Source organism: Panthera uncia, chromosome D1, assembly GCF_023721935.1.
Source record: "Panthera uncia isolate 11264 chromosome D1, Puncia_PCG_1.0, whole genome shotgun sequence".
Lineage (NCBI taxonomy): Eukaryota > Metazoa > Chordata > Mammalia > Carnivora > Felidae > Panthera > Panthera uncia.
Window position 1 is genome coordinate 109,733,497 of NC_064808.1, and position 7,430 is coordinate 109,740,926.

The window sequence follows — 7,430 nt, forward strand, 5'->3', positions numbered from 1 at the left end:
AATGGCTTTTTAACGATACAATATGATCAAGAAGGAAAAATACAGAATATATATAGAAGGAAAAATATAGAAGTCTGTATCTGGATTGTTAATGAAGAGGAACCAGAGAGCAGGAAGAGGTGAGTTGTTCAGTGGAGAGAGAAGAAACGAGGGGCACACGTGTGAAACACACTAACAAACAAGTCCCCTGCCCTGAAAAAAGAAAGTGTCCGTAATATAAGTTGCATGCACGGTATGAAGTCTTCTGAATGGACTTAGCTGCATGTGCATTTACGCACGGAGACATGCAAAGCACAGCGACTACAGTGGCAGTGATCTCACACATGGAATGTTGACTGATGTTCTATTCTTCATGTTTCACAAAGTTGAGCCCCATTCTTTTCCTTAAATCTTTTGTAGTTCAAATATTTTATGACTCGCATCCGTTATTATATAATCAGAGAAAAACATTTAAATTTCATTGTGATAAAATGAAAAATATTGGTTTATTTTTATTTCAGGTGGCAGTTATCATTGTCGGTGTATAATTACAGTAGCCATTAAATTAATTATGTTCAGGGGGTGCCCGACTCTTGATTTCGGCTCAGGTCGTGATCTCACAGTCCGTGGGATCGAGTCCCGCATCAGGCTCTGCCCTGTCAGCACAGAAATTCTCTACTTGGGATTCTCTCTGTCTCTCTCTCTGCCCCTGCCCCGTGCTTTCTCTCTCTCAAGATAAATAACTTTAAAAAAGTATTATGTAAAGAACTTGGACATAGAAAGCACATAAATCCTGATCTCTGTGTCATGTAACTTGTTTGGGCAGATTCAACAAGGATATGGCATGTCGTTGGCACCAACGGACTAGATTAAAAATTGAGATGAAACCCACTAAGTCCACATTAGTGGTGTAGGGGAGGCAGAACTTCACCTCTGTTCGCCTTAGGCATTCAGCCGGAGCTCTTGAACAGTAAGAGAGACCTCCCAAGAGAAAAGCAGCAGCTGTGGACTGCACACAGCAAAAACCTAGAAGAGAAGTAACTCGGAACGCTGGCTTAGAATTCCAGCGTACGTCCATGTTCAACAAAGAACAGTATGTTTGCAGAGAAATGACAAGACAGAGAAAAACGGTTTTAGTGTTCCCAGGGTGGCAAGCTGTGGGAAGGTAAATGTGGGGGGAAGTTAATGGAGTGAGGTTTGTGTGTGCGGGCTCCTGACTCCAGTAAAAGGAGGATTTGGATCTTGCCCTTAGGCAGAAAAGGGGGAACTTTTTCTGCCTTTGCCATTGCTTAATCGTCTTCAGCCCAAAACAGTTTTCATGCCAAAGAGACATATTTTGGGGTGACATAATCTGGTTTCCTTCAGTGGAATTAGGCTCCGGGAAAGAAGTCAGAAGGAGGACCATCTGCTCGGTCCCAAATGTGGAAGCGAGAAACAGAACGTGCTAGAGGCTTGAGCAGGGCTTGAAGCAAAGGAGTGGGCTTCGCGGGCAGTGTGTGACCAGAACATACCTGTGGACAGGCACCGGAAGGCCAGCTTCCCTGGGGCTGATGAACAGCAGGATTGGTCTTTCCAGAAGCAGACAAGAATGTGATTAGATGCATAAGGGACCTTCTTGAACTTCCTTGACGGATGCCGAAATCATGGTTGTTTAGACATTATTGTCACTCACTGTGAGATATTTTCCATTTGTAAAATGAATTCTCAGCATGATTCATGCTTCCTTGCAGGACTTATTAATCATCTGATCGAGTTGGTGTTGGAAAGGAGGAAGTTCCTTGCTGTCTCCACAGAGTAGATCTTTTTAGGGCCACCTTGGGTTGGAAATCCCAAGAGCTTTGTTATTCATAGTGAAACTAAGATATGAAACCTGACTTCATGAATTTCCTTGGTACTAAGGAAGAGCCTGTCTTTCTCTGTGTTTGTCTAAGTTACGTTAGGTAGCCTTCATGCACAGAGAGTGTTCCACACGGAATTTTGTAAAGCCATGCCCAGGTGGCTTCATTCGGTTCCTCCTTGTGTGTGTGTGTGTGTGTGTGTGTGTGTGTGTGTCCCCGTCCTTCTTTTTGCCTTCCCTTCCCTAGGTGCCCCCCTTCCCTTCCTCTGTGTGGGCCCATGTCATTGTCCAGCAGGATCCCATACAGTGCACTTTTGGTCACGACCCTGGCATATCCCAACTTTGGATAATAAGAGGGCTTCCAATGGAAGAGTCCTCACTCAGAAACCGTCTCCCTCATAGGCTAGCTGTGCTGATTCCGAATCTTCCAGTAGAGACTGGTTATGACTGCACATTTTTCCAGCGGAGAGTCTTAGGTCAATATTTTGAAGTTCTTTATGTCTTTTAGAGTGCTTTACGGCAATGAAAAGGTCCATGATACTGTAGCTCTTTCAGGGGACCTCGAACAATATCTGGTAGAAAAGTTTGTTGAAAGGCAGCTGAGAGCAAGAGAGGCTTCCGAGGGCTCTAACTTGTTTGGATGGAAATGGCTCAGGAATTGAGGTGGGCAGGCATCTCAATATTTCATTAAGTTTGCCTGGGATCATCCCTGATTTAAGGACATGCATAGACGAGAGACTCCTGCTGCGGAAATGTGAGCCCGTTCCTCCTCTAGGTCCGGGCTAGAGGACCCAGAGGACCTGGGCTATGGTGACGCCTCCATGTTTCTATTTGAATTCCTCCTCTAAACTCCGATGCCTAGGTATTGACTGTTTAGTAACACTATCCTTTTGTGTTCTTTGAGGGCTAAGACAGGGTCTACAACCATCGCTAGTTTATAAAATATATACACTTTCTGGAAAAGATAGACAAAACGTTCAAAAAATTATGCTTAAAGTATGCTGATAGCAGCAACAATGATGATGGTGATGATAGGCCACGCCCACTCTGCAGAAAGGATCGTGTTAAGTAGCTGGTACATGTAGCCTGCATGAACCTCAGTCCAGCTGTGCCAGGTACAATGCGTTTTTAAATTTTTAACTTCAAGTCTGAGCTTCCACATCACTGGACTGGCAGGAAATTCAGTCAGTCATGCTGGCTTTCCGTGCCCTCCATATCGATTCGCCCAGCCCGCGTGCTCTTGACTTCTGCTGCCTGTGGCTCCTGTGGCCACAGGACCCGGACCCCTGAGGGGAGCCAGAGCCTCAGGCCCAGGGTTTCACTTCGTTGCTGCACCTTGCGATGATAGCTTCTGTGGTCCCACCTCATCCCACTGAGCAGGGCCCAGTTCATCATGGTGCCAGGAACCCATAGGCTCCCCAACCACCTCCGGCACTGGCTCGGTGAAGAAAACATCCCTCTCTTCCCAAACGGTAACCATTTCGGGGGATTTCGATTCTTGGGAAAAAGTCAGAATGAGCATAATATGTTCAACGTCACAAAGGTTGAGGCAAAAACCACAGAGTTGGCTAGCGGCTTGAGTGGAGCTTGAACGAAAGGAGAGAAACATAGGAAAACATCACGTAGTTTAAAAATTACCTTGTCCCACTCTCGAAGGGAACTGTGCGGATTGTCTCTAATCTCTTCCCCTCTCTCTCTCCACTGGTTTGTTTTCCCTCTGCGTTGATCTGGCCCACAAATAGAGCCAATCCGTCTTTTCTGCAGATGCAGATACTTTTCAGTGACGCTTCAACAGCTTTGCCTTCTGTGGTCTAAAGAGTCTCTCTGAGATCCAGGCCTCTGGGCTTGATGTGCTCCTCCAGAGACTGCCTAGATCAGACGTGAGGTGTCGTGTCAGGCCAGGCAGAAGTGGTATCACAGGTCTGGTACCGACCCAGGAGTGTGGAGTATGTTGCATATAGGACATACATTCTCAGCGGAGCAGTGCACTCCTCAGTGGGTGAAATTGGTCCCTGGGGCAAAAAAATCTTATTTTTTATGTATAAAGGACAGACATCCATGTGGCATATGAACAGATACAGTTTTAAATTTTTTTTTAACATATATTTATTTTTGAGGGACAGAGAGTGAGTAGGGGAAGGGCAGAGAGAAAGAGGGAGACACAGAATCCAAAGCAGGCTCCGGGCTCCGAGCTGTCAGCACAGAGCCTGACGTGGGACTCGAGCCCACAAACCACGAGATCATGACCTGAGCCGAAGTCAGACGCTCAACCGACTGAGCCACCCAGGCCCCCCTGAACAGATACAGTTTATCTCTGGTGTGAACATTTCATGGGGAAATGTCTCAACTGTCTGTTTATGGGGGGCCCTGCGTGGGTGGCACAAGAGGTTACGGACAGACCGTTCAGGTGCCGGGAGCAGTGCCCGGTGGTTCCATGCATCCTCTTATTTCATCCTCCCAACAGTCGTTTATGGATCTGGGAGCTGCATGTTAATGACTTGCCCAAAGCCACACAGTGTGTAGGTCACGTAGCCGAGGTCTGAGGCCAAGTCTCTTTCCCAAGCTTTGAACCTCCTGTGAAGCCAGGCCTTACAGCTGAAGCCAGTGGGGAGATATCTGCGTCCTTATCTCCACCCCTGGGTATTTACCGTGTTGTTGGAGAGCAAGAACAGGAAAATAGACAGCTAACAGCACGCGGGTTTATGTTCTCACACTGTGTCTACTCTGTGATGTGCGCGTCAGACATTGGCTTCCTGCTGCAGTTTGTGCCTTGGCTTATGGTCGCTTGAGGGGGAGCCACTTGCAGGGGGAAGGAAAGGGACCACGGAAAGAAACCATGGCGACCTTCACCTTCCGTGTTTCCTCCCTCCTCGCCCCTTCTGTGGGCTGCACCCCGTGGGGCTGGCCCCACTCCCGAACCCAACACACTCTGGGTTTCTCACCAACACGCCACAACCTTCCGCTTGGGGTTGGTGAACTCGGGTGCGATGCAGGGCCGAGCAGCCATTTGAAGGCAGCAGATTTCTGACCAGTCACTCTGACATTCTCTGCCTTAGGGCTTAGTAGCAGCTCCAGGTCGGGTCAAGTTCCGGGTCATTCTGGAAGAAGGTGGAGGGGACTCTTCAAGCTGTCTCCCCCACCAACATCCGCTCTTCTCCAGGCTGTTTTCGATTCAGTGCCGGATGTACATGGATAGTCTTGTGGGTGAAAATTGGTCTTTAGGTGAACTCTTCTCCCATGTGGAAAAGGTTAGCGGGTCTAACCCCACCCTAACATGACCAACATTCAGGGACAAGAGGTAAAGGGTAAAGGCGAAGAATGAACATTTTTGAGGTGCTGTCATAGGAAGATAAATGCTTTTCACGAATTATGCCATTCGTTCTTCACGCAACCTTAATATCGTCCCCACTTTACCCATGAAGGAAACGAAGCAGGGACACGGAGAAGTTAGGTTTAAGTGCACACAACTGGTTGACTCTTGATGTCGCGCTTCTCGGGGGTGCTCTGGGCCGGTTCTTGGGGGGCTCTGGCAGCTAGCCACCTTGGCAGTGGCCACTGCCCGGGCCAGGGCAGGGGGGAGGGGCGCAGAGGTGATTCTCCAGGGATGGACGGGGCCTGCCACCTTGCCGGGCCTCCAGATCCCCTACAGTGTCTCAGGCTGTCTGCTTCCTCCGGGCCCCACAGCAGCAAAGGGGAGAACGTGGCTTCAACGGAAAGGGCCGAGGGCATCGCAGGGACACGCGTAGTGGTTTGTGGTAGGAAGATAACCTGGGAAGACAGAAATCTGCAGACAAACCCGTGAGGTGTGACAGAACCATGGCTGTTGTGACAACAAGTCAGGACAGTCAGGAGACCTCCCTGATGCATCCTCAGGCAATTCACTTCCTTTCTCTGGACTCCCAGTTTTTCATCCATAAAAGGAGAGGATTAACTAGCTGAAGTTTTCTCCCCGCAACTGGTGAAAGGGTAAGCTGGGGGATTTTTTTCTATATTTGGGGAACGTGTCTCCTCCCTGGTCCTCACTGATGACCACACTGCCCTTTGCCTCTAGATCCTTAGGGACGACGCCCCGAATAGTTGGAGGTGATTATATCGGGGACATGCCTCAGAATGTCCTGGTATCTGGCTCAGCAGGGAAACAGAGTAATAGGGAAGCTTTGTGCTATTGGATCTGCTTTTCAATAAGAAGGTCTTTCCAGCAAGTTGTCCCCGTTATGAGGGTCTCCGACCTGGGGTACTTTCTGTACTTGCGTAGACACACTGTTCTTTACAGGGAGCGTTGCCCTTGATTCTGACCCCCCTCAGTGCATCCCCTGGAAGCCATGTGCCTGCTGGGACCCTCAGCTCCCAGGCTGGGCCCGGATCACAATCTCTTTGTGACCCTAACGTGGGAGGGAGGTCTGGACACGCACGTGATTTCCCTTCTCATCCCCAATACCACCCTCTTTTCAGTGTCTCGCCTAAGCGTGCAGTAAAGGAAGCAAGACTTCCTGAAGTCTCACTGAAACCATAAGGTGTGTCAGGCATTAGACTAAGTACTTTTCCCTGTAATTTAAGGTAATCCTGGCAACAACTCTGCAGGTAGCTGCTATTTTTATTCCAGTTTCACAAACGAAGACATTAAGTCCTAAAGAGATCAGTGATTGTGAAAGATCGTAACATGAGCTCAGATTCTCAAGCTTGTTGACTTGACCCCAGAACCTAAGGTCACACCCCCTGTAACATTCAATGGCTGCCCAAATGGCCCTTATTGCTCATACTTAACCCATTTGGGGCATTTGATAAGCCAAGACCAGAAACTATTACAATTTGAGTATAGGGTTTTGTGGGTTTTTTTAATGTTTGTTTATTTTTGAGAGAGACAGATTGGGAGCAAGCAGGGGAGGGGCAGAAAGAGAGGGAGGGAGGGAGGGAGGGAGAGAGAGAGAGAGAGAGAGAGAGAGAGAGAATATCCCAAGCAGGCTCCAAGCTGTCAGCGCAGAGCCTGATGTGGCTCTCAAAGCTGCAAACCGTGAGATTATGACCTGAGCTAAAGTCGGACACTTAACCCACTGAGCCACCAGCTACCCCAGTTTTTTTTTTGTTTTTTGTTTTTAAAGACAGCTTCCAGTGAGGACATTTTTCACTTCCTTTGTAGTTGGGCGGCTTTTACCTTGTATTTTACATCCTACGCTTTCTAGACTTCCTGAAAGTCTTCCCCACACCCGACCCCTTCCTGCTTAGGAACACAATGGGTTCTCGTGTGCTTTCAGTGAGGTTTAGGGGCACACCTGCTGTGTAACAACAGCTCCCACAAAGACGGTTCAGTACTGTTGTTCTACCGGCCCTATTCTCCAACAAGATTGCTCCATACCTATTTCTTGAGCACCTACTAACCTCAAGGTGGTTTTAGGCACCAGAAATACAGGGCTGAACAATGCAACCAGACCCTGCCCTCGTGGGGCAATGCTCTGTGGCCAGAGAACCAGCCCCTCCCATGTTTTCTCTAAATCCCATGTTCTGCTGCTTCCTAGCCAGACCATCATGCTTCTCCAATGATTCTTAAGTTCAGTATCTGACAGAACTGCCTTCCAATACTTCTGCTTGATCCTCGTTTTCGTGGGGCATACAGCCT